Consider the following 25,380-nt stretch of genomic DNA (forward strand, 5'->3'; position numbering starts at 1 on the left):
TTCAGGCCTGGGAAGAGCTACCAAGTGAATACTCTGCTTTCACTCTCTTTCTGCCTCAGTGCCTTTGAGAGACTGATGCTCCTATTATGTGTGTACATATCTGAAACCTACTGTACGTCTTATGTTCCTCTTCTTCTTGACTAAATGTGACACTAGAACGAGCTAAGATAATTACAAAGCTAAGAAAAAATGCATTTATGGTTTCTATCGTGGTATGACCCAGGTTCTTTGACAGAATGATTAGTGGGAAGTAATTTGCAAAAGGTGGTCTTTAGAACTTAATTAGAATTCTTAACCTAGACTGAAGTCTTGCTTTTTTCAACTGAAGCCCATCCATTCTTTGGGGTAAATTGCTGAGGGGTACATGTTGACTTGGACCAAAGCCAAAATGGGTGACAGTTTCGTACAGTTTCTAAATGTCCCATTCTTGTCCTATTTTTCTTTCTCTTCATCTTGTTCTCTTTTCCCAAGCAGGAAGAGAAAGGACAAGCATTTCTTAACAAAGATTTGAAGTCACTTTGTGTGTTTTTTTAAATTAGGCAAATTAGGGATAGACACAATCCTTTTCTCTGATCTAAACAGTAGTTAATGAGTCACTACACATAAGGAAATAAAACTGAACATACCCATAAGCTGATATAAGAATTTTTGTTCATAATCAGAACTTTTTAATACCCAGATCCGCACCTATCTTTCGTCAATGCAGAATTATTTCTTAGTATTATAGCACATTTTCAATAGTGGGTTAAATAGCAATATCCAGCTCAGGTCTTCTGCAACTATTCAGGCTTTTCAAAAAGGTTGCAATCAATTTGTCCATTAACTTCTCTCCCTCCTCCGTTCCTCCTCCCACCAGATTTAGCTTCTGATGGTACTGTATGACCTTCCAGTACTCTAGCTTCCATTGTTGTACCCTTGTTTTGGCTTCCGGTGAGGAATAATAAATTGCTAACCTTAATGAATGAAATAAACATGAAGCATTTACTTTTATCCATGCAAACTGACTTTTTACCTTGACACCTTGTTTCTGGGACTCATCCTTTCCAAGGATAATTTGGGGTTGGGTGTTATTATTTTTTAGGGTCTTATTGAGGATTTCCATTACATTTGGTTAATTTTTTCTTTGAACATGGTTTAGCACCAATCTCAAAAGAAGGCTTTTGTTTTCACTAAAATGACTTCTATCTCTAGAAGTTTTAAGCACCTCAAAAATTACTGTATACCAGGGGTAAAATTCAGCAGGTTATGACAGGTTCTGGAGAACAAGTAGCAGAAATTTTGAGTAGTTTGGAGAACCGGCAAATACCACCTCTGGCTGGCCCCAGAGTGGGGTGGGAATGGAGATTTTGCAGTATCCTTCCTCTGCCATGCCCACCAAGCCACACCCACAGAACCAGTAGTAAAAAAAATGAATTTCACCACTGCTGTATACATACATAATATGGACACAAATCCCATCACTTACATTGATATATAAGTACATATATAGATAAATCCCTTCATTCACATACATATATCCAGTACATATATGTATGATGTGAGTGATGGGGCACACACACACACACACACACACACACACACACACACCCTTTTGTTGATTGGCTTCTAAGTTGGAAAGACATCTCCTAGGGTTCCCCCAGCCTTTACTGGATGTCTTGTTGGAGAGGGATAATCATGCCCAGCCAATCTTGTTTATAACGCTTCTTATATATCACAAAATACTGTAAGTTAACAGCTTGCTCAGGGAACAAGAATTTGTTCCACTTCCTGATTTAAATGTTTATGCTAATTGCTATTTATTGGCTCAGATGCAAATGATAGGTTGGCCAAAGTGAAATTTTATGACGAGCAAACTCCCCCCTTTTGTGCAAATTGAAAAAGTGAAACAAGAAGAGGATGAAATGAGCCGAAGATGGTCTTAATGGCTGCTTTTTAATGGGGAAGATAAAATTAAGACTGATTTACGTGGCCAACTCCCCTGTTTTCTCTTATCAGCTCATTTGGCAGGAAAAATGGAAAAGTAATTGTTCCTCTTCCAGTGTGGACCTCAAACCATTATTTATTGGCTGAAATTAATCGCTGTTTATCCTTCATTCACGTAGAAACCGCTCCATCAGCATTATGAACCCCAGCAAAACTCAACTAGTCCCTTGCAATTTAGAAGATAGTAAGCACAGATCCTGATGAGCCGTGCCTTAATTTTCTGGGCTGTGGGAGTTAATGAAGACTCCTTTTCTTAGGTGGACATATTTGTATTTCTACAACATTAATAACAAAAGCCCACATTTTCTCTTCTCCAATATGTAAACCTTTCTTTCTTTCTTTCTTTCTTTCTTTCTTTCTTTCTTTCTTTCTTTCTTTCCTTCCTTCCTTCCTTCCTTCCTCCCTTCCTACCTCCCTCCCTCCCTCCCTCACTTCCTTCCTTTCCCAGGGACAAATTTCTGGTCAATCTTTTAGGCAGAGAAAAAGAAAAAAGGGAGGGAGGAATGGAGAACCAACATTTGTTCTGTTTTTATTATTATTACTTTTTTGTTAAAAAATATATGGACCATCGTGTTTATTGATCATGCAATTTCCGATTGCTATAAAATACTCCATATAACCAAAAGATTTTGAACTAAATAGCATTTTTGTCTCTTCCCTTCCGTTCTATCCACCCTTCAGCCTGGAAGGCTTATTGCACTGCCGGCCTCTGCAGTTTTATGCTAAGGAAGCAAGGCAACTGAGACAGCAATAGCTTCATCTTATCTAAATCTGCCAGGGGGGAACCAATTGGAGCTGGCATCCTAAACCTGAATCCTAGACAGGAGTCTTTCCTTGCTTGCATCCTCCTTGCTAGGCATAATGGAAACCATTAGCACAGCTCAGCTTACCTGACTAAAAGGATACTAGGATGCCTGCATTTTCTCCATATGAGAGTGTCCTTGAGAATTATAGAATGTGCTCTCTCTGTGTGTGTCTCTCATAATAGGATTTACTAGATTAGAAATATAAGAAATAAATCAATAGATTGTATACAATAACGTGAGGAAGGAATAGTCAAGAAATTGGTGGAAAATAAATGTCAGTTGCAAAATATTGTCTGGCAATAAACTATGGTTCACATAAATGCTTAAGCTTATACTTTCATTCTTTCTTCAATTCAGAGACTGCCTTGGTGACATTTAATCTTATATTTAATCACACTAGCATAGGCGTAAATGTTTTTCTGTTTAAAGCATGCATTACTAAATAGAAGACCAAGATTGTAAGTTGACAGTTGAGTCCTATGTCGCCTTATGTGGATAATTGAGTCTTTATATAAAAATGAAGAGGACAAATATATACCTCTATACATGCATGCCCATAGGAAAGAAAAAAAAGCTTCTTTCTCGTTAAATATTAGTTCTTCAATTAATTTTATGAAAAGTATATAATTTCTCTCTGGTTTACACATTGCATGTTGCAGTCCAGCTATGACTGCATGAAACATAAGACAAACCATGATGCATCAGCTCATACAGTCCAATAGCCAGTCTGATGTGATTAAAAAGCTCACAAACATGGAGAAGATACTAATAGTACCCTAGTTTGTAGTTCCAAAGATAGTAAAATGCCATCAAGATGAACAGACATACTCCGGTTCCGGCGGCTGACGGTGACGGGCAAGCTTTGCTCGCCCCACGCTTTCCCGGTGGGCTCCCCACTCCTTGGGGGGCACAGGACGCCCCGTAGAGGCTCCTGCCGGAGGAGCGGCACCGCGGGGGATCCCCTGGATCGGCGGCAGCCGGGGGGACCCCCGCCTCGCTCTAGGCACCGGGGAGCATGATGGGGGACGCTCCTGCATCTTCGCTGCGAGGCTGACGGAAGAAAAAGACGAGCTGAAGGACGCCGCTGTGGTGTGGTGAGGTGACAACTCCCTCTCATCCCCTTCATCAATTTAGAAAAATTGCCGGCAGTTTAAACTTCACTTTCAGCTTGGCTGGAGAAGCGCGACTAGAGGGAGGGAGATTTCCCCCCCCCCTCAGACAGGCGGCTTGAAACAATTTCGCTCTCAGCCCCAAGGGAAGGAGGAGGGGGGAGAGCCAACTAAGGATGCCACACTCCTATTAATGGCGAATTTTTTGAATTTAAAACTACAATGGAAGGATGATCTGGAAGGTTTTTGGGAACTTTGAAAACTTTGTTATGCCTCCAAACCCGAAGCTGGCAGGGCAAGATGGCACACTTCCATTGTCTTTATGAGCTCTGAAACCTGACTCCACCTTTAAAACTTCAGGCTTCCAGTCTTTGTCTCCATGCTACTCAGACAAATCTCTTGTTGATTGCTACATTTTGAACTCCCTGGAGTGAAAAACTTTACTCTACTGCCAGGGTGATTAGAAAAATCCTCTTCTGCCTGGACCTTCTGTCTCCTGGACTCTCCTGGCTGTTTCACCTTTCTGACTGATCACTCTCTGCACTGACTGATCTTCTCATTTCACAAACAATGTCTCCTAAAAAACCACCTCCTGGAAAACCTGGCTTTGCTGCCTCTGCCCCGACATCTGCAACGTCCAGTCCTAGTACACAATCAACGATAACAGCTTTGATACAACCTAAAACTACAGAGACTGAGTTCCAACAAATGTTTCAACAACTTCTACAGGGACAAGAGGAAATAAAAAAACAACTAAAAGAGATGAAAGAAGAAATCAAAGAGAACCAGGCTCAAATTAATAAAAACTCACAGAGACTGGATCTTTTGGAGGGTGGGATGGCTGAGATGAGGGAGGGGATGGAAGGGATGCAGAAGGGGAACAAAGAACTTGATACCCAGCAGATGAAAATAGAATTTGAGAGAATGTCCTTTTATCTTAGATTTCAAAATGTGGTGGAAGCAGATGATGAAGATATAAGGGACATTATGACAAATATTTTGGCTGAATATATTCACAGAGAGAAACAACAGATGGGGTGGGAAATAGACTTGGTTTATAGAGTGAACTCAGCGTATGCTAGAACACATAATGTACCCAGGGAGGTTATTAAATTTCTCAGAAAAAGTACAAGAGATGAGATTCTGAGTGCACAAAGGGGGCAAGAATTGAAATACCAGGACAGGCATATAACCATTCTGAAACAGATCCCCAAGAAAGTGAGGGGGAAAAGAAAAAGTTACTCGCAGTTAGCGAAGAAACTATACCAGAAGGGGGTGTGGTTCAGATGGCTGATGCCTGAAGGTATGCTAGTATTCTGGGAGGACACAAGAGTTAGAATTAATACACCCATAGAGGCGCAGGCCTTTATGGACAAAAACAAAGCACTCTTAGAAAAACCAGATGACCCTACACCAGATACACAGGACACGGGAGGGGCCGGAGCTCTGCCAGCGGGGGGAGATAGGATGACACCGAGAAAAACCAGATCACAAAAATGAATAAGAAAACTTGCTTGACATAAGTTGACCGAATTTATTAATTGAACTTATATGCTGACTATATGTAACTATTTAGTAATGAATTTTTTTGCAAATGTATACTTTGAGTATGGAGGGAGGGGACACCTACCACACATTGCAACCGTCAAAATTTGTACTTATCCACTACCTTTTTCCTTGTAAAATTTAAAAAAAGATGAACACACATTAAAATCCCAATTGTCTATTATTTTATACAGTGTCCTCTTATAATCCTAACTAGACATTCCACAGTTTAATTACATGTTGTGTTAAGAGAGGCATGGTGGCCTAGAGGTAAACATGCTCACCTCCCACTAGGAAAGTTGAGAGTTCAATCCTAGGCAGTAGCAGATATTTATCTATCAGGGCACAAAGAGAAAGTACCTATTGCAAACTCTATGCAGGCATCAGGAAGGGCGTTCAGCCAGTAAATGTTCAGCTCCATTAAGTCACCCCAACTCCATCCTGAATAAAAGGATTAAAGGATTGTAAAAAAGAAAAAGAAAAAAAAACTATGTTGTGTTAAAAACTTACTTCTTTTCATCAATCTTATTCCCTCAGTCTTAACAGGTGACCTCTATATACTGTATATATGCTTTTGCACCCCTTACCTCATCTCCTTTTACCCACTTTTTCTCCAAGCTACTGTAAACTCCCTTAAATTCTCCAGTCATTTCCCATAAGGAGGTGCTTTAGCTTCGGTAACATTTTGTTCTCTCTCTCTCTCTCTCTCTCTCTCTCTCTCTCTCTCTCTCTCTCTCTCTCTCTCTCTCTCTCTCTCTCTCTCCCTCCCTCCCTCCCTCCCTCCCTCCCTCCCTCCCTCCCTCCTTCTCTCTCTCTCTCTCTCTCCCCCCCCATCAGATTTTTGTAACCTTCCCACCTGTACAATTCTCAGGTTCAGGTGTGATAACCAGAACTATGCAGAGCTGAAAGTATATGGAAGCTCCAGAATGGAAGGATACAACCATAATATGTCCTAAATATAAAAGTACCAGTTCCTTTGGAAGTCCACTTTAAGGTACAGAATACCTAAAAGAAGCTATGGTAGCGCAGTGGTTACAATAAAACACGTGGAGAATGGTTGCGGGATTTGGGTTTGGCTAGTCTAGAGAAAAGAAGCACTAGGGAGGACGTGATAGCAGTATTGCAGTATTTGAGAGGCTACCACAAAAGGGAGGGGGTCAATTTATTTTCCAAAGCACCAGAGGGCAGGACAAGAAATAATGGTTGGAAACTAATCAAGGAGAGAAGCAACCTGGAGAAACTTCCTAACAATGAGGACAATTAACCAGTAGAACAGCTTGCCTTCAGATGTTGTGGATGCTTCATCGCTGGAGGTTTTTAAGAAGAGACTTGACAATGATTTTTCTGAAATATTATAGCAATAGCATTTAGACTTATATACCGCTTCACGGTGCTTTACAGCCCCCTCTAAGCAGTTTTACAGAGTCAGCATATTGCCTCCCACAATCTGGGTTCTCATTTTACAGACCTTCAAAGGATGGAAGGCTGAGTCAACCTTGAGCCTGGTGAGATTCGATCTGCCAAACTGCTGGCAGCCAGTGATCAGCAGAAGTAGCCTGCAGTACTCCATTCTAACCACTGTGCCACCGTGGCTCATAGGCTCTTCTGCTTAAGCAGGGCGCTGGAGTAGAAGACTTCCAAGAACTCTTCCAGCTCTATTCTGATTCTGATTCACAATGAAGTATTACCCACAGTCAGAGTTTGATTCTGACCGGCTCAAGGTTGACTCAGCTTCCATCTTTCCGAGATTGGTAAAATGAGGAGCCAAATTGTTGGAGGCAATATGCTGACATTTGTAAACTAAACAGAAAGTGCTGTGAAGCTCTATGGAGTGGTATATAAGTCTAAATGCTATTGCTGTTGCTAAATGATGCTTCCGTTGTGGAAGACAAATATGGTATTTATACATTTCTTTTCTCTTATAAACCAGTTCTTTAGGTAAGAAATTCTATTCCAAGGCAGCAAGATAGCCATAAAGAGGTTCCCCCTAAATAGTGGTGTATCTTGAAGCTTAGACATGTTGAAGCTGACAACTTATTTCAAACGTTCAAGAGAAATCTGTCTTCCTGTCTTTATCAGTGCTCTACGATGGGAGTTAAGTGTTCTCTGAACATTCTTTCAAAAGATTAAGTGTTAATGTATTGCGGTTATGAGCAACTCAGAATTGTTTAAGATGAGTTGCCATATAGTTATTTTAAAATAAATAAATAATATTTTTAATTTCACTGGCTTACTAATGTTAACAGGTGTTTAACCTTTCTCCTCCTCCTGATAATTTTAACTGTTTTTATGAACTACCTTAAGGTATTTCTGAAAAAGTGGGTTATAAATCCTAAAAATGGCAGGAATTAAGCCTCAATTTAATCTCATTTTCTTATTCATCCACCCATCTGTAAATTTGACTTTTTCCGCTTTAACATCTATCCCTAGAAACAAGTCGTGACAAAATGAGCCCTGAAATGGTTAGTAGTTGAGCTGGACCTGCCAGCATTCATGAGATAATTTCTGTTAACATACAATAGAATTTAATCTAATTACAATGAGAGGTCTATAAATTAAGGCAATAAAACTCTATTACAGTGACTGAAAATAACAATTTGGGCTGCATCTGGGCAAATATGGATCAGAGCCTATATCTGGACTTAATCCACGGCTATGAAGCCAACATTTCATTTCTCTGTCTTCATTTTATCATCAGCGTAAGATCCCACCAAATTGCTTCAGATAACTTATTATACTCATTACTTGTTTACAAGAATATTTGATGATAGTTGCTTGTATGCATAGTGTTGATACACCGTAATTGTAAAACAGTTGTTAACAACTGTTAACAATATTGAGGATACCAGCTAGTTTTCCCTCTAATGACAGTCACCGGTTCAAAATCTCCAAGGATGTGTGACACTGCGGTCAATGAGAAGTAGAAACTGGCTTGTATCATAAGGGTTTTAATGTGATGATGATGATCTCTGATGATGATCATTGATTTTATTACATTTTTGCCGGTTGAGTGATTGGATATATCTCAGAACAGGCAGAGAGTTTGCTTTATAAACTGAATATATTAAATATTCTTTCAAGAAAAATGGGAGAAGTGAAAAAAATAAGATGCCTAAAAATTTAGGCAGATATTGACGATATTCGTCCATCGTGTTTGAAGAGGACCTTGACATCTAATTGAGGGGATATCAAGACTTGCATATGAATTAGATTAAAGTGAGGGAGACATGTGCAGAGTCAGCCTCACTCTGTCTTCCCAGATTCCATCTTGCTCCAATAGCAGGACAAGAGTCGAGACAGTTGGATATGGGATTGACCAGGGTATCTTTCGTGTCTTGCTGTGCTCTTAGCATATCACAACGCTTGCAGAGATCACCTTCATGACTGTTGTCCTATTCTATTAGGTTTCATTCACTCAATCCACTGGAATCTGTCTTAACGTGCTCGGGATAGACAAGTCCCTCTCTCACTGAAGGTCAATGACCCAACCAGCCTGTTGAAGCTGTTGCCTGGGGTGTGGCCATTGTGCATACTGCAACTACTAGGATCCACAGGTGAGAGCTGAGTGACACGTGAGGACTAAAAGTGGACGAGCTGCCCTAAAAGGACACGGCATGCCCCTACACCAGAGGCAGACATTACTATTTAGCTGGGCCTCCTTTGACATTTGCAGTTAAATCCAAAATAGTTCAATTCAATCTAAGTGCTAGAATAATTCCTTTCAGACTGTAACAGCTTTTTTAAATTTTACTCTTATAAAAATAATCATATCTAAGTTTTCAACATTATTCATAATGATTAAGTCAGTTTTTGGAGGCCCTTTAATAAGGCTAGGCCAGAAATGGAATCCTCTGAAGCAATTTCCTTTTTACTGTTTTTTTCCACAAGTGGCAACAAAATCACTAATATATGGAAAAGCAAATGGTTTGAAATACATTCAGGGGGAGCCAAAGCTAAAACCTTCCTCTAAAAATAGTTGTGCAATTTTTATTTGAATGCTTCCAATAGGAAAGATATGAATGACCATAAATTCCCTCAACAGATTGCTCTTCCAGGATCTAATCTGAGTCAGTCACCGGGACCAAAGGTTTATTCTTCAAAGCTTTCAGGCTTATGCTGGATCCCATCATAAAGGAACTTCTCTTTCTCCAAAATATGTCCATTAGGCTGTTCTATGCATTGCATTTATATGGTCACTGGTTGTGTGTAGCTTTTAGTTGTTAATTAGGGGGTTGACTGCTCTTCCAGCCAGCAAGCTTAAACACCTTAAGATCTAGTCATGCACTCAAGGACAACGGGGGGGAAAGTATATCAGCATTTTATTATTTTAAAGAATATCATATCATTCATCAGGCCAACTGCCCACCTCTTTCTCTAGTTTAGGCTAAATGCCCATTCTTTCAAACTTTCCTGTGAGAGTTTGTTTGCCGTACGTTTAATAATGTACACTACAGTTCTCTGAATCCATTCCACTTTCTCTACTTTGTGATATACTCCCAATTATGGCTAGTTTAAACCTAACACATATATAGAAGAAACCAGAGGAATTGGTGCAACTCATGCAAATGCTTTGTGTGTATGTGTGTAAATCTTAGCAATGGTTCTGATATTACATTTTTTCCTTTAATCAAATACAAAGTAAATTTCAAACTGGAGATTGCTTTAGCATCCCCCCCCCCCCCTGAAAATGGAATTGATTGAAACTAGGCAAGTGAAAAGCTTTTCCTATCTCATAATCCTCATCCTGAGGAACAGGGTAGCTCATGTGGTTAGGGTACTGGGTGAACGATTGGCAGACTCGCATTTGAGACCCCATTGCTGCCACATGGCAGGGTGACCTCCCGTCACTTGCTCCAACTCCTGCTGATCCAGCAGCTTGAAAGAAGGTGACTGTGAGTAGATAGATGGGTACCATTTTGATGGGCAGCTTAATGGGGACACAAAGGGAGCCCCCAATTGAATGTCCCCCCAGGTAATGGTGATGTCACTGGTTAATCCCTTCAACTGGTAACATTTCCATGCTCCTGAAACGACCATAGTAATATCCATGCTACCCTGAATCAAAATGTATGATGAAAACGGAAATTTCAATTGTATGCCACCTTTTTTTTATCAAAAAGAAGCAAAGATCAGAATTAAGGAAACACAGCCATAGAGTCCCATTAGATTGAGTCAACCTAAGTAGCATAACTGAGATGCAAAGGCAATGGCACACCAGTTCTGAAAACTTTGCCAACAAACTTTGTCAGAACTAGTGCAGCAGTTTACAAGAGTCAACAGGCATTCCCAATATTTTTTTAAAAAAATATTATAGCACCAAAGAGGGCGAGGGGAAAAACTTTTCCCCCTTCAGAGAACTTACCCATAACTTGACTATTTTTGGAGGAAGAGCTCTATTTGGAGCAAAAGCTGGAGTCAAACACATTTCTCTTCTAAACAATCTCCAGACAAGATACATCTTAAAGTTAACTGGAACTGTGGAACACCCTGTAAAATACAGGCAGACAGATTTGCCAGAGCAGCAACTGCATTTCATGGCCAAGTAGAGTTTAATTTCAGCAATATTTTAAAACTCAATTGGGCATTAGCAAAGTCTTCTAACATTTTCTTTATAATTGGAAGAGGGAAAATGTGTAGAATCCACATGCAAAGACACAGATTTGTATTTCTATTCTCTTTGGCTATCTCAGGAAATGAAGCTTTAATATCTCCCAAGAGGTTTGGAATTGTCCTTGACTACCATGAGGTGAATGCAAGGGAACTCTAGGTTTGCAAAGCTTTCCCTTTCTTAATTGTATTCCAATATATGAAAAATGCCTTTGCATATTAAAAATCCATCATCTATTGGGATCTTAATGGGAGCAAGACCCACGGTGGTAAAGCTTCCATCACTGGTGTTCTTGGGGGTTGATCCAAGGTTGCAAGTGACTTATGAAAATAAATGTGCCACATGTGAAAATGAAGCTATATTTCCAGAACTAAGATATATAAACTTAAAAAAAGAACAATTGAATGGGGACAAAGTTCACTGATTATTTTTCCCCCTTGGATGATAAATCTATTTTTTCTTCTGCATAGATTTAAATTTTATGAAATCTGTGTTGGCTTCACATTTTGTTTTCTTTATATCTTGTGCTCAATCAATGCCAATTGAGAAAATCTAATACAGGTAGACCTCAACTTACAACACTTCATTCAGTGACTGTTCAAAGTTATCACGGCATTGGAAAAAAATGACTTATGACCAGTTTTCACACTTATTACAGTTGCAGCAACCCATTATCAAAATTCAGATGCTCAGCAACTGACTCATATTTATGAAAGTTGAGTGTCCCAAGGTCATGTGATCACCTTTTGTGACCTTCTGACAAGCAAAGTCAATGGAAAGGCCAGGATTAGCTTAATAACCGTGTTACTAACTTAACAACTGCAGTAATTGACTTAATAACAGTGGCAAGGAAAGTCATAAAATGGGGCAAAATTCACTTAACAAATGCCTTGCTCAGCAACAAAGATTTTGGGCTCAATTGTGGTCATGGATTGAGGACTACTTGAGCTAACAACTTTAGAATATCTAGAACTACATCTATTGCTAGGCATTCTATCCTCAAGTTATTAGAGGATCATGGGAGCAATGTAATGATATCTGTATTCCCCTGTTTCTTTTCTCAGTTCTCCAACATTTAGTCCTGCCAGGTTCACATAAGATCTGCAACAACAACAAAAAATGTTCTATGGGGTTTTTTTGTGGCATCAAAGTCTTTGAATTCTGGTGTGCCAAGCCTTGTTGATAAAACTATGGTGTATACCTTTTCCCATTCACTACATCAGCTCTGCTTCTGCTTTTTAAGTAGTTCCCCATATTCTCTAATACTGTATATTCATCCCAAAGGTACTTTTTCAAGAGGCAACTGAACTTTCTAGTTTTTCTTTGAAGATGTTTCACTTCTTATGCAAGAAGCTTCTGAAGCTTCTTGGATGAGAAGCAAAATGTCTTCAAAGAAACAAGAAAGTCCAATTGTCTCTTGAAAAAGCATCTTTGGGATAACCATGACATGGATAACTGAGAAACTCCATAGACTCTAATATATTCATTTCGTTTGAACAGGATAGAATTACATATTACAAAGACTAAGATTGCTCCTGGAAACTGATAGTGCAGTGTCTTTTTAAAAAACAATGTGTGATATAATTTACTTCAGATATGTTGGCCTTATAATGCCCAATCAGCATAGCCAAAACTCAAGCTTTCAATGCTACAGAAAAAAAGTGCTTTATTCCGCCACTCTAATTTTTCTTTCCCTCGTGTTTCTAGTCAAAATACTCTGCTGAGTGGAATGTGGGAGTTGTAGAGCAATAGAACTGGACAGTGTGAATTTTGAGTGGGAATGGTGTTCTTGTGGAAGGATTTAAAAAAATCAACTAGGTTGGAATTTTGCTTATTGATTTTGTATGCACTTCCCCTTCTGTGGACACTCCTAGAAGTTAAGCATATTTCTTCTTCAGATATTTGTTAATGCAATTGGAGGAACAAAATTGTAACTGCTGCTGTGATGTTGTTCTGCTACTTTAATGTATTAATTGGTTATTGCCACTGATTATTTTAATTGTTAGGTGCTCTGGAGACTATGTAAAGGGTGATTATGTTTAGAATGCCAATATCAATCAATACAAGATGCTCTTGTATTTCTCACTACCGATACCTTTATACTTAGATATTTTCTGTTCAAAAGTACCAATCACTGGCATACACTAACTGAATTAAAGGTAGGGATGATAATCCCAAAATTATCTAGAGCAGAGGTGGGGAACGATGGCCCATTTATTTATTTATTTATTTATTTATTTATTTATTTATTTATTTTGTCAAGCATATATAAGATAACAGATATAAGTGTATACATGATTATGAATGCAGGAAATGGATACAAATAAGTGGGGACAGTAGGACAGGGACAGTAGGCACATTGGTGTGCTTATGCACGCCCCTTACAGACCTCTTAGGAATGGGGTGAGGTCAACAGTAGGTCAACATAAAAGTGGCATAATTACTCACCCCTGATCTAGAGTAACCCCCTGCTTGGTTCAGCATATACTAAATTACTTCAGACAGATGACTGTTCAGTCTTTGTTTGAAGACCTCCAGCGTAAGAAAATATGAGGCAACCTATCTGATCAATTAACAGCTCTTACCATTGATATTTCCTTGTAATATCTAATTGGAACTGTCTTGAGCCAGTCCACTTCTGCATAAAACCACTAGCATGCCTTTCCTCAGACTTCTTTTTTGAAGGTTAAATCTGCCCAATTCTTTAATTATTCTTATATGTTGATTTCAAGTCCTTTTGGTAGTCCACCTCTGACTTCATTGAATTTTGCCAAATGTCCTTTTTAAAAATGTGTATCCAATCAGTACATGGAACATACTACCACTTATGGTGGACCTGTGAGGAGGCTAATTTTTTTTGGAAAGGATCAAAAAGTGGCTAGAGGTAATAACAGGTGTTAAAATAGAATGGAAACCTGAAGGTTTTTTTATTAGGAATAATGACTATGAAATATAAAAAAGAAATTCAGTATTTAATATTACATATAATTACAGCAGCAAGGATTGCCTTTGCCCAGAAATGGAAAAACTAATTAATTCCAAGTGAAGATGAAATAATAAGAAAGGTTATGGACTGTGCTGAAATGGACAAATTAACAAAAGAAATCCAGGGAAAAGAAGAAACAGAATACTACCAGATATGGGATAAATGGTATAGGTGGATGGAAGAAAGAAACAAGGATCAATGAAGAAAGACAACAAAGCCCAAAAATAGTAGTTAAGGAGAATTAACACATATATATGTATCCAAGCGGATTAAACTTACTAGAGGTAATCAGCCAATATAGCAGACAGAGGAGGAAGGTAAGAGGGTTAAGAATGGTGAAATACAAATGAAATATAATAGAAGGGGAAACAATATAAGGTAAGCGATATTGATTGGCAATTGCTATTAGAAAGAACAGGAAGCTCCTGTTCGTATTGTATTGTGTAAATGTGGTGTACATCTAAGTTTTGCGTATGTGTATTTTACATGTTTGTAAATAAAATTTAAAACTAAAAAAAAAATGTGTATCCAGAATGGGACACAGTATACCAAGTGGGGGTTTGACCAAGACAAAATATAATAGGACAATTACTTCCCATCAGTGACGTGTGGTGAGGTTTATAGCTGGTGAGGCAGCAATTTTTTAGATTTGTGGACTTCAACTCCCAGAATTCCACAGTCAGGCATGCTCAGTTGCGACTTGCTGCCCTCCGCCCTGGGATTCGGCCACGGCACCCCCTGCCAGAGCTGCATGGAATCCGGGGCACGCTTGTCGGGTGAGGGCAGCGCAGATGGGGAGCGGACAGAGCGGAGGAAGCCTCTCCCCCCCGCTTCTCACACCCGAAAAAACAAAGGGAACCTCTGCCGCCGCCCGGGCAACCTGGCCGGCCTCTCTCGCGGCGGCTCTCTGGTGCCGAGCTTGGGAGTCCCTGGAGGAGCTGGCGGGGGCTGCAAGCACCGCAGGCTGGACTGGAGCCTCGAGTCTAGGGCAGCGAGTCATTTGATAGGAAATTTGCCTCTTGGAAGGAATGACTCGGCTTGGCTCCTGCTTTGTCTCTCCTGTCTCTTCGCTTCTCCGTTCGGTCGTTGGGCGGCAGATCGAAAGCGGGAGCCAAGCTGGGTCATTCCTCCGAAAAGGCAAGTTTCCCATCGAATGACTCGCTGCCCTGATGATGAGAGGTTAGGCTGTGCCTCACTTGCCTCACCTGACTGCACGTCACTGCTTCCCATCATCTGGATCTTATGATTTGTTAATACAGTACAGTATAGCCCCAAGGAGCATTTGCCTTTTTAGGAGCTACATCATTGTTGGCTCCTATTCAATTTATAATCTGTGACCACTACTGCATTCCTCCTGCCTCATTTTTTTTCACATAGATTACATGTATTACTTTCAAGCAATTCCACCTTTCATTTCCCACACATGATCCTTTTTATTTTAAATATTTTAGAAAGTTCTGTGTGTAACTGTATGAATCTCTTTTGAAATCTTCCATTTTTCCTTTTGATATAAATTGTGATTGTGCCTTTAATATTTTGTTTTCCAAGATTTTCCATTTTTCTCTGACAAGGTTCTCTTTCAGGATTCCAAGTTATTTGATTTGACGCACTTTCATCCAAATTCATCAAAATCCAATCTCCTGAAACCAAGTATACATATCTTATTTTGAACTTCTATTCCCCCTTCCCTTGAAATTATGCACAGATAGGACATCATTTTCTCCCAAAGTTCCATTTCTTGTGCCAGTTCTTTCCTGATGATAAGAATTAGGTCCAAAATAGCAGAGCCCTTTGTTTCTGCTTCCATCTTTTGACAGAAGAGGTTATTTTAGTTCAGCACCTTCTTGATGAGATTGGCAAGGTGCCTGCTGGACACTTTCTTCTCAGTCTTCATGAGCTAACAGTAGTTTGATGGTTTACTAACCATCTGTAAGCCTCGATAATTGTTCCTCTATAATACCCTTGTTTTTTCATTTAAGTATTCATTATGTAAACCAGACTAGCATATGCTTTAAATATCTCTTTGCAGTAATGTTTGAAGCAGAGAAGTCTGAAGGGGGAGGGGGATGAATGAGCAGCACACACCATTACAGTATAGGTTCGGCCACTTTTGTATGTGTGTCATGATGCAACACCTATGTAAGAAGGGGGTGGAGCTAAGAACTTCTATTTTGAGGGGAAAGTAATCAGAAATAAATGTGATGTGTTCACTCAGTTGTGGGCCTCAAAAGTTCTTCCTGTGTTCAGTGAAATTTATGAGCGATTAGTATCTCTCAGAGTCAGGCTGTAACCAGGAAAAAGTTGACATTCCACAGCTGCTAAAGACATAAAAGAAATATGTAGCATACAAATGGCATGACTTGCTACTATATGCCAAGCTGTGACAAATGTTAAAAATCAAAGAAATGAGAGGCTGCACTATTGGCTGAAATGTCAAACAGATTAAATGAAAATAGGATGATCCTTAGCCATTAGAGAGATCCCCAATCGTGTAGAGAGTATCAGAAAGGGTGAAGAAAAGAAAAAAGTGTTTAAAATATAAAAAGTAGAAACAGAACAATGCTGGCATAAACTATTCACAAAAGTCAGTTGGAATTCGAAGCAAATCTAATCCATGTTTGGAACTGAATGAGTTGGTGGGGAAAAGAATTCAACTTTGGACATTGAGTATCTTGAGGTCTACATTTTATTTTTATTGGAAGTAACTTCTGGTGCTATTTCATTTCATGTTGGAAAATGAATATACAGTATTTTGAATACATTCAATATGTAAAGGACAACAGAAACAAAGAATGTTATTCCATTAAAATAATTCTATTAGATCAAGATAAAATACGTTATCTAACTCCGTGTTGTGGTTTGCCAATGGAGGTTGGGGAGGAACATGGGCCAGTCCTGGAGTCTGGGGAAGGCTCGGACGAGGGCTCTGCATCGGAGGCAGAGAGAGGGCCAGGGCCATCTGGTAGTTATGTGTTGTCTCCAGAGTCTGACATCAGCGAGGCAAACTAACAGTGTGAGCCTGTTCCCACTGTGCGCATGTGCAGAGCTGCCAGAAGGCAACAATTAACATATAAAGAAAAAAGGGTGACTCGGGAGTAAGGCTTGGAGATGATTGGCCCCTCCCATAAGACATAAAAGGATGGATGTGAGCCTTTGCAGGAAGCAATTAGTTCATCTAGTCAGTTCAAACTCTGAGAAGTCCTGTTTGACTCTGTGTTGTGTTTGGCCTTGCAAAACTAATTGGCAATTAGGTCTCTAGCAAGCATTTCAAGGCAGATAAAGGTGGGTGCTTATCAATATTACCCTGAAAGACTAAGTCAACCTAAGCAGACTAAATAAAAGAGGGTTTTGGGGACTAAGATTTGATTTATACTGTTTCAGGAAGCCTAGGTCAGAACACTCGGTAAGGTAAGATAACTTAGATAAAAGGGTGGCAAAGGTCAGGGAAGAAAATAGGGACAACCCTAATCCTAACCACCAGGTGAGCATTTTAGAAGGAAAATAAGACAGGTGGGCTATTCAGATAGTAGGAACTAGACCTCAATCAGGGTCATCGAGGCACATTGCCTAGAATCCTTTTAAGTCACTGCTGTCTTTATTTTTCACCTTATAGCTCCCTGCCCATCACTATTCCGATGAATGGAGTATATTTTCTTTTGTCTCCTGCTGAATAAAACATGGCTCATCCTGATTAGTGTAATGAACAACTTTTATCAGTAATGAAGGATCGTTACAAATCCTTCATTTTCAACATGCATCCTGCATAAACTCTGATGAATTGAATTTTAAGACAGAATGAGAGGAAAAATGGAGGCAGAGGAACCAAGGGCAGAATGCTTGTGAAGAATTTATAAGGGAATTTCTCAACCATTTAGAAATTTAGAAAAAAAATATTTAAAAACATTTAGAAACAATAATATAAAGAGTGATTGCTTTTTAATGCATCCTTCCTAGTTCTAATTTCTGAAGTCATGCTAAATCCTAAACTTAGAGAATCTCTGAACTATATCAAAATCTACCTCATCTGTTAGCTATTTAATTTTTTGGTTGCATTCCAGATTTGGCAAGATGAGTAGCTATATAAATCAATTGTTTGTTTGTTTGTTTGTGTATCTCTCTCTCTCTCTCTCTCTCTCTCTCTCTCTCTCTCTCTCTCTCTCTCTCTGACATTGGCCATATTTATTGGGAAATTCAGAGAGTTAAAATCTTTCACCTGGAAATTGCCTTGGATTCCTTGTCTCTGTCTCCCTCTCTCACTCCCCCTCTCCCCCCTCTCTCTGTGTGCCTCTGACAGAATCAAAGCTGTACCCTACTTAATGATACACTGCAGTTTTTATAGGCCAGGTGTGGCAGGTCAAAAAGTATATCATGCTACCAACTATGCATATCTTGACAATCAGCTAAATAGCTGATTGTCAAGATATGCATAGATGGTAGCATGATATACTTTTGGAAGTGCCAATGAGTTCCGTGGTACTTAATCCTAAATAAATTTGCCCAAAATGAAATGCTAACATTGTAATACTATTCACACTGGCATAGGAGTAACTCCATCTCAGCTTATTTCTAAACAGATAAGCATAGAATCATAATTTTATTTGTGTTAGGTGGCAAGTGCATCAAATTTAAATTCTGAAATGAGCTTGAAATACATACAGGGCAGCTTCTGGTAGCCAATTGTGAGGATTTCAAGTTCAAAGTATTATGGAGAAAACAAGCTATCCCATTTTATCTGGGTTTTTTTTTTCTTGGCTACCAACATTCTGTTTTTTGTTTTGTTTGTTTCTGTTTTTTTAATATATCTTCTACCAATTACTAACTACATATTTGGTTTGGGTATTTACCCAACTGTGTTCTTTTATAGATTTTATTCCAAAAGAAGAAAAAGTCACCTTACATCTCTGTTAATGGATTTAGGCTTTAGAAGCAGTAACAGTTAAAATCTGCAGAGATTTTAACAGGTTTGAAATCTATGATCTTAAGTTTACCTTTGTACTGGATGCAGAAGATGCTCCAGTTAATCTTCTTTAAAGTCCTATCCGCTTAATGGAAATGCTCAGCTGTATAATTACATTGAGCAGTGATTCCTATTCCAAAAAGGGGGAAAAATAATAATCTAATGGTATTGTCTCTATAAGCGAATGAGAATTTCAGGAGTGGATGCTGGTGCCACCCATGTGATTCAGAGAGGTTAATGCAGTTAAAGTTATTTCACAGTCCATTAAGGAGCTTACGGTGACCTCATGACCTTTGAGCCAACAACACGGAATCCATTATCATCACAATGGACAAGCTTGTGGGTTTGGCTGACTTGACAATGGGCCGAGGAAATCCCAAGTTAATACTTATGTTTTTTTCCCCTCTTCTCTCTTTCTCTCTCTCTTTTTCTCCCTCTCTCTCTCTCTCTCAAAAAAAAATGCACTTTCCTTTCTCCTCTTTTGATATGTCTATTAATACACTCTCCCATAATTTTTAACATTAACATTGCTGAAGGAACAGAAAGGGACACTAAAATGAAGATGTCAGAATTGCTGACTTAGTTCCACATATAATACAGGCTACATATGGAAAAGGCAGAAAGCTAACTAGAAAGATCAAGAGGAAAACAATAAAGACCCTCAGTAGAATTATGATAAATTACTGAAGCCAGCCAAATGTCTTTGAGCGCATTTTTTCCCTATTTCTTCAGGCAATGCATTTCTTGGGTTTTTTTTAAAATGAATGTCTGCTTTACTGCTGCAAAAATAATATCTAGTGCTGCATTTTATTCAATTAAATTACTTAGAAAAGAATTGCAGGCAACTTATCTCTACAAGCTTCTTATCAAATGTGGTTCAGCTTTCCTTAAATTTTCTTTTCAAAATGTTGTAAAACTGAAATTTGTAATTAGAGGGAACAGCAACATTTAAGTTAAGTGTATCCTCACATTTGCTATATGAGTTAAATTTATCTTGGTGTTTGATCTAGACAAAAAATATGTACTTAGACTTTATGCATGCTCTGTTGTTATAACAGATCTTTTTGTTAATGGTAGTAATGGTAATAACAGTAATTTTTAGAATTATAATGACTATGAGCTAAAAATTATTAAAAATCACAAAATGAAATGTCATAGGAATTCAACACCAATTCATTATGTAAGAGTAAACATAGTAAACACAGATTGTTACTAACCTACTAAAAGGGTATTACTATATGGAGCAAAATGTTAATTGTAATTCACAATAATATTTTAAATACACTATCTCTGTTATTCCCATTTACAGGACAGTCTTATTTTGCTTTTTTTTTTTTAAAAAAAAAGACCAACTTTATTTAAGGGACTTTACTTCCAGGAAAGTATTAGCAGATTGCTGTCTGAGTTAACTGCATATTAATTTTAGCAGAAGACAATGATAGACAGGCTGTGGAATGACATTAAGTACTTAATTTTCCAAAAAGAAGTATTTCCCATTTTGCAATTGAACATATTAATGTTGATTTTAAAAGAAAGAAAGAAAGAAAGAAAGAAAGAAAGAAAGAAAGAAAGAAAAGAAAAGAAAAGAAAAGAAAACTTAGTGATCCTATTTTAGTGCTATGGGATGTAACAGAAGCGTTTCAATTTAGCTACAATAATGGCAAGATGATAGAGCATGCATCATGATATCATGTTCCATGCTCCATTCCTTTGAATTTGCATTGTGTTGTACAATAAGGGGCAGAATTGCCATTGCATTGCAATGTACATTTTCACACGTTTCCTCCACCTCACTTCCCATAGGCACCCATGGATTGGACATTGTTTTCAGTGGTGCCTTTATGCTTGAAAACAGCTTTTCTCTCATTTAAAAAAAAAGGATTGTAAGACCACTTGCCTTCTTTGTGAATGTTGCTCCTGAGCCCCCAGAAATGCTCCTAAATGATGTGGGATATGTTAGTGTGAACTGCTTTGGATTTCCAAATATGAGAAAAATATTATGCCGGAAATATATTTATATTGTAGTAAACTGCCCAGAATCACTGAGTTTGAAATGACCAGTGTAAGAATTTAATAAATAAATAAATATTTTCAGAATCTGCTACTCTGGCATCTACTGCTTTCTAGCTCCAATGTCAGCAATAGCCCTTGCTGACCCATAATATAACCAGTGCTTTCTTTGTTTTAAAGAGAATATTTCTGTTGTTGTTTTTTCAAACCTACGGAGGGAGAGATATTTTTGTACATATGTGCCATTCCTGCTTGTTTAGGGGACATCTAAACCTCCCAACATTTGTCACCTGCATCTTGAAGCATTCATAGACTGCTTCTGAATAACTTTTCACTTCCATTCTTTCTACTTGACATTGTTTAACTTCACATAGGGCACAAAATAAAATCCGCTTCCCAACTATTTTAGATGAGAAGGACTGTCCCTTTATGCTTGTTCCTAAAAAAAAACACCTTAGCATACACATTCTCTCTCTCTCTCTCTCTCTCTCTCTCTCTCTCTCTCTCTCTCTCTCTCTCTCTCACACACACACACACACACACACACACACACACACACACACACACACTCATTCACGGGTGTAGGTATGCTGGTCTTGTTGTATTCAGGTCTTTTCCCATGTAAGATTGAGGGATTTGGGCTTAAAATGTGATCAGAGCTGCCATCTTTCTATAAATCTTGGTGGGGGTGTGTGGAGTGCTGGCTTTGTTTCAGTAAGTGGAATGATTGGTTGTGTGGTTATAACATGATTGGTAGATTGGTGATGATTGGTTTTGGCTGTGTGTACATACCCCTCTTCACCCAAGTGCCTATAAAAGAAGCCTTGAAAGCTATCCAGAACAAACACAACACCCCTAAACACATCCTGGACCTGACCAACCACTGCCTAACAAACACATACTTCATCCATAATGGACAAAGATGCAAACAGAAAGAAGGAGCACCCATGGGATCACCCCTCTCACCCGTCATCGCAAACTTATGCATGGAACATTTTGAAACTAACGCCTTAGATAAATCTGAACAGAAACCCAAACTCTGGCTTAGATATGTTGATGACACTTTTGTGATTTGGCCACACAGGAAAGAAAAACTGGACAACTTCCTCACACATCTCAACAGCCTACACCCCAAAATACAATTCACCATGGAAATAGAAGCAAACAACCAACTTCCCTTTCTGGATGTCCTAATCTACAAAAAATCCAATGGCTCCCTAGGACACACCATCTACCGGAAAAACACACACACCAACCACTACTTAAATGCACAATACCATCACCACCTTGCACAGATCAATTCTGTAGCCAAGACCCTCATCTCCAGAACCAAATGCCTAGCCGACAAAGACCATCTGAAAACTGAATTACACACTCTCACAAATGTATTAATCTCCAACGGATTCCAAAGAAAAACAATTACCAACCTAATCCAAAAGGAGACTCCCCCCAAAAAACCAAGATACAGAACAGGACAATGGCATCGCCCTCCTCCCTTACATCAAAGGCACCACAGATAAAATCAGCAAAATTCTCCACAAACAGAATATCAAGACAGCCTTCAACACTGACCAAAAAATAGCCAAAATCTTAAGAAACCCCAAAGACAAAATCCAGCTAGAAAACCAAGGCATCTACCAAATACCATGCAAAATCTGCCCTGCAACATACATAGGACAAACGAACAGGAGAATAAATGCACGCATCGCAGAATACAAGAACGCAGTAAGAAAAAAGGAAAAAAAACTTCCTCCCTTTTCCAGCACCTTAAAGCTACAGGACATGAAATTAATTTTGAAGGAACCAGGTTAATCTCCAAAACTGAACACTTCAACAAGAGAATAATTATGGAAGCTATCGAAATAGAGAAATACCCCAACAACATGAATAAACGTGACGATACCTCCCGCCTACCAGACATCTGGAAACCAGCCCTAGTCAACAAACAAGCCCCGCCCACCACCCAGGCCATTACAACACAAAACAATGTACACATAGCCAACACCAATCAGCACCAATCTACCAATCATGATACAACCACACAACCCATCATTCCACTTACTGAAACAAAGCCACCACTCCACACACCCCCACTAAGATTTAAAGTAAGACGGCAGCTCCGATCACACTTTAAGCCCAAAACCCAGCCTGAAGATGGCGAGTGAGACCTCTCTCTATATATGAAGTTTCATGGGATATATATCTATATATGCAAAATCATTATGACATGCAAGATTGCCCAGTTAAAATCAAAATATAGCCCCGGAAGCCTTAAAGAAAGGACATAGCTCCAAATGTAAGAATAACTCTGCCGCAAGTAGCCCAAAATAAACCATTTATTGGCTGAAAGACATAAGTGCTATTGTGAAATTGATATCCCTTCTTGGCTTATTCCCAGACAATATGTTGCCTTTCTGGGAGAAGATCAATATGATTGATGTGATGTGTGAAATCCAGGAGGAGCTCCCCTTTAATCAGGCCCAGTGTCCTCGACAGATAGGCAGCTGCAGACTAACATTTTCTTCAGACTGTCTCTCCTGCTGCCCAAAACCCAGAAAAAAGAAACAGCAAACTGCAGGATAGAACGTGAGATGGCAGTAACTGAGCAGAGCATGTTGGAAGCCGCACATCCTTCTCCAGCCCTCTGCCCTCCTCCCCTTCCACTTCCAGGATCAAGGAAGGAGTTATGGTCATTCTAAGCTATTTTGAAACAATGGTGATGAAACTGTCTATCTGCTTAGCAACTGCCTTTGGTGGCTGGCTGCCACCCTTGTGTTTTCCTTCTAATATCAATTTGTTACTATTATTAAAAGAAAAGCTTTTTGAGCAAAGATGAAATAAGTTGATCTAAAAATATCTAAGGGAGGTTGCAACACTTTACTCTTTTAGACATGATGCAATTATATGTGCAAAGAATTTTAACTACTAGTTTTCTCCCCAGCTGATGAAAATGTCACTGGGTCAAATGTATGCAGGCCCGCCAAGAACAGATTCAGCTAGAAATGTATCAAAGAGCAGAGCTTTCAAGATTTTTTTGTTTAAAAAGTGGTAGATCATTTCCTTAAATGCGTTGCTAAATTATTTCTAATTTGTTTTGATATAGTGTAATTAATTTAATCATTTATATTAATGAGGTTAGCAGATGCTTCTATTTCTTTCTTTTTTAAAAAAAGATTTTCTTCCTTATCTGTAAAGATATCAGAAATACAAAGACGTTTTACTGAGAGTCTCAGATCATTGTTTGATGTCAGTCTAGCAATTGATTATATCACAAGGAATTCCTTTAATCATAGTTTTCCTTGGAAAAGATGGAGAAGTTGGCAAAAATATTTAATAAAAAAGCTTTGGGAGCATTCATCTGAAACAGGTACAGAAAATTTCAAATATAGACAGATACTCAGCTATCAAATTCAAAATGTAACTACCTATCAGATATACTATTGTGATTCCTGAAACAATGACAAAATTCCCAGCACAAGGAAAAAAATAGAGTTTTCATGAATACAAGACTTCCTTTCACTGTATAAGATTCCAGATGTAACTCCTGGTATACGATGGTAAATCTGGACAGAAGAATGATTTTTATTTACCAGTCTAATGTGATATTTAGGAGATTTTAATGGAATGGAGCTAAGTGATGAATGATTACAGAAGCCAGTTAGAGAGCAAGAAGGGATAAGAAACAATCCAGATACCGACAGAGCTAATAAAGTTAAGTGAAATCTGTTTACAAAGATTTATACTTAAGAACTGGCCCAGTCTGTTGCATACACAGTGGCCTGTTCCTATACGATGTGAGCATGTACACGTATATGTAGGTCTAATTTTCAAAAAGTACCAGATATGTATCTATCAAGCTGGGTCTCAAAGTTCCTTAAAGGTTTTGCAAGGTCAAATGCACATAGATTTGATTCCTTCCCCTTCTCACTTGTCTAATTGCAGGCTTTGAAATTAAATTTTAAATTTAATTTTTGAATTCAAATTAAGATTTGAAAACTGATCAAGGAGAGATTCCACCTAGAAATAAGGAGAACTTTTCTGACAGAACAATCAACCAATAAAACAGCTTGCCTTCAGAAGTTGTGGGAGCTTCATCGCTGGAAGTTTTCAAGAAGAAACTGGACTGCCATCTGTCAGAAATGGTATAGGGTCTCCTGCTTGAGCTGGAGGTTGGACTAGATGACCTATAAGGTTCTTATAAGTCTGTTATTCTAAACAACTAATGTGAAATGAAAATGTCTTTCTAAGTTAGCCATGCTTTAGTTTCAAGAGGGAAAAGCCTTGTAGAACCCAAAGGGCAAGTAAGAAAGAGAACACAGTATACTTACACTTCCATTCTAACTCAAATTCCTTTACTGGAACCAGAACCACTTCTA

Source organism: Natrix helvetica (assembly GCF_964273705.1).
Source record: "Natrix helvetica genome assembly, chromosome: 2".
Lineage (NCBI taxonomy): Eukaryota > Metazoa > Chordata > Lepidosauria > Squamata > Natricidae > Natrix > Natrix helvetica.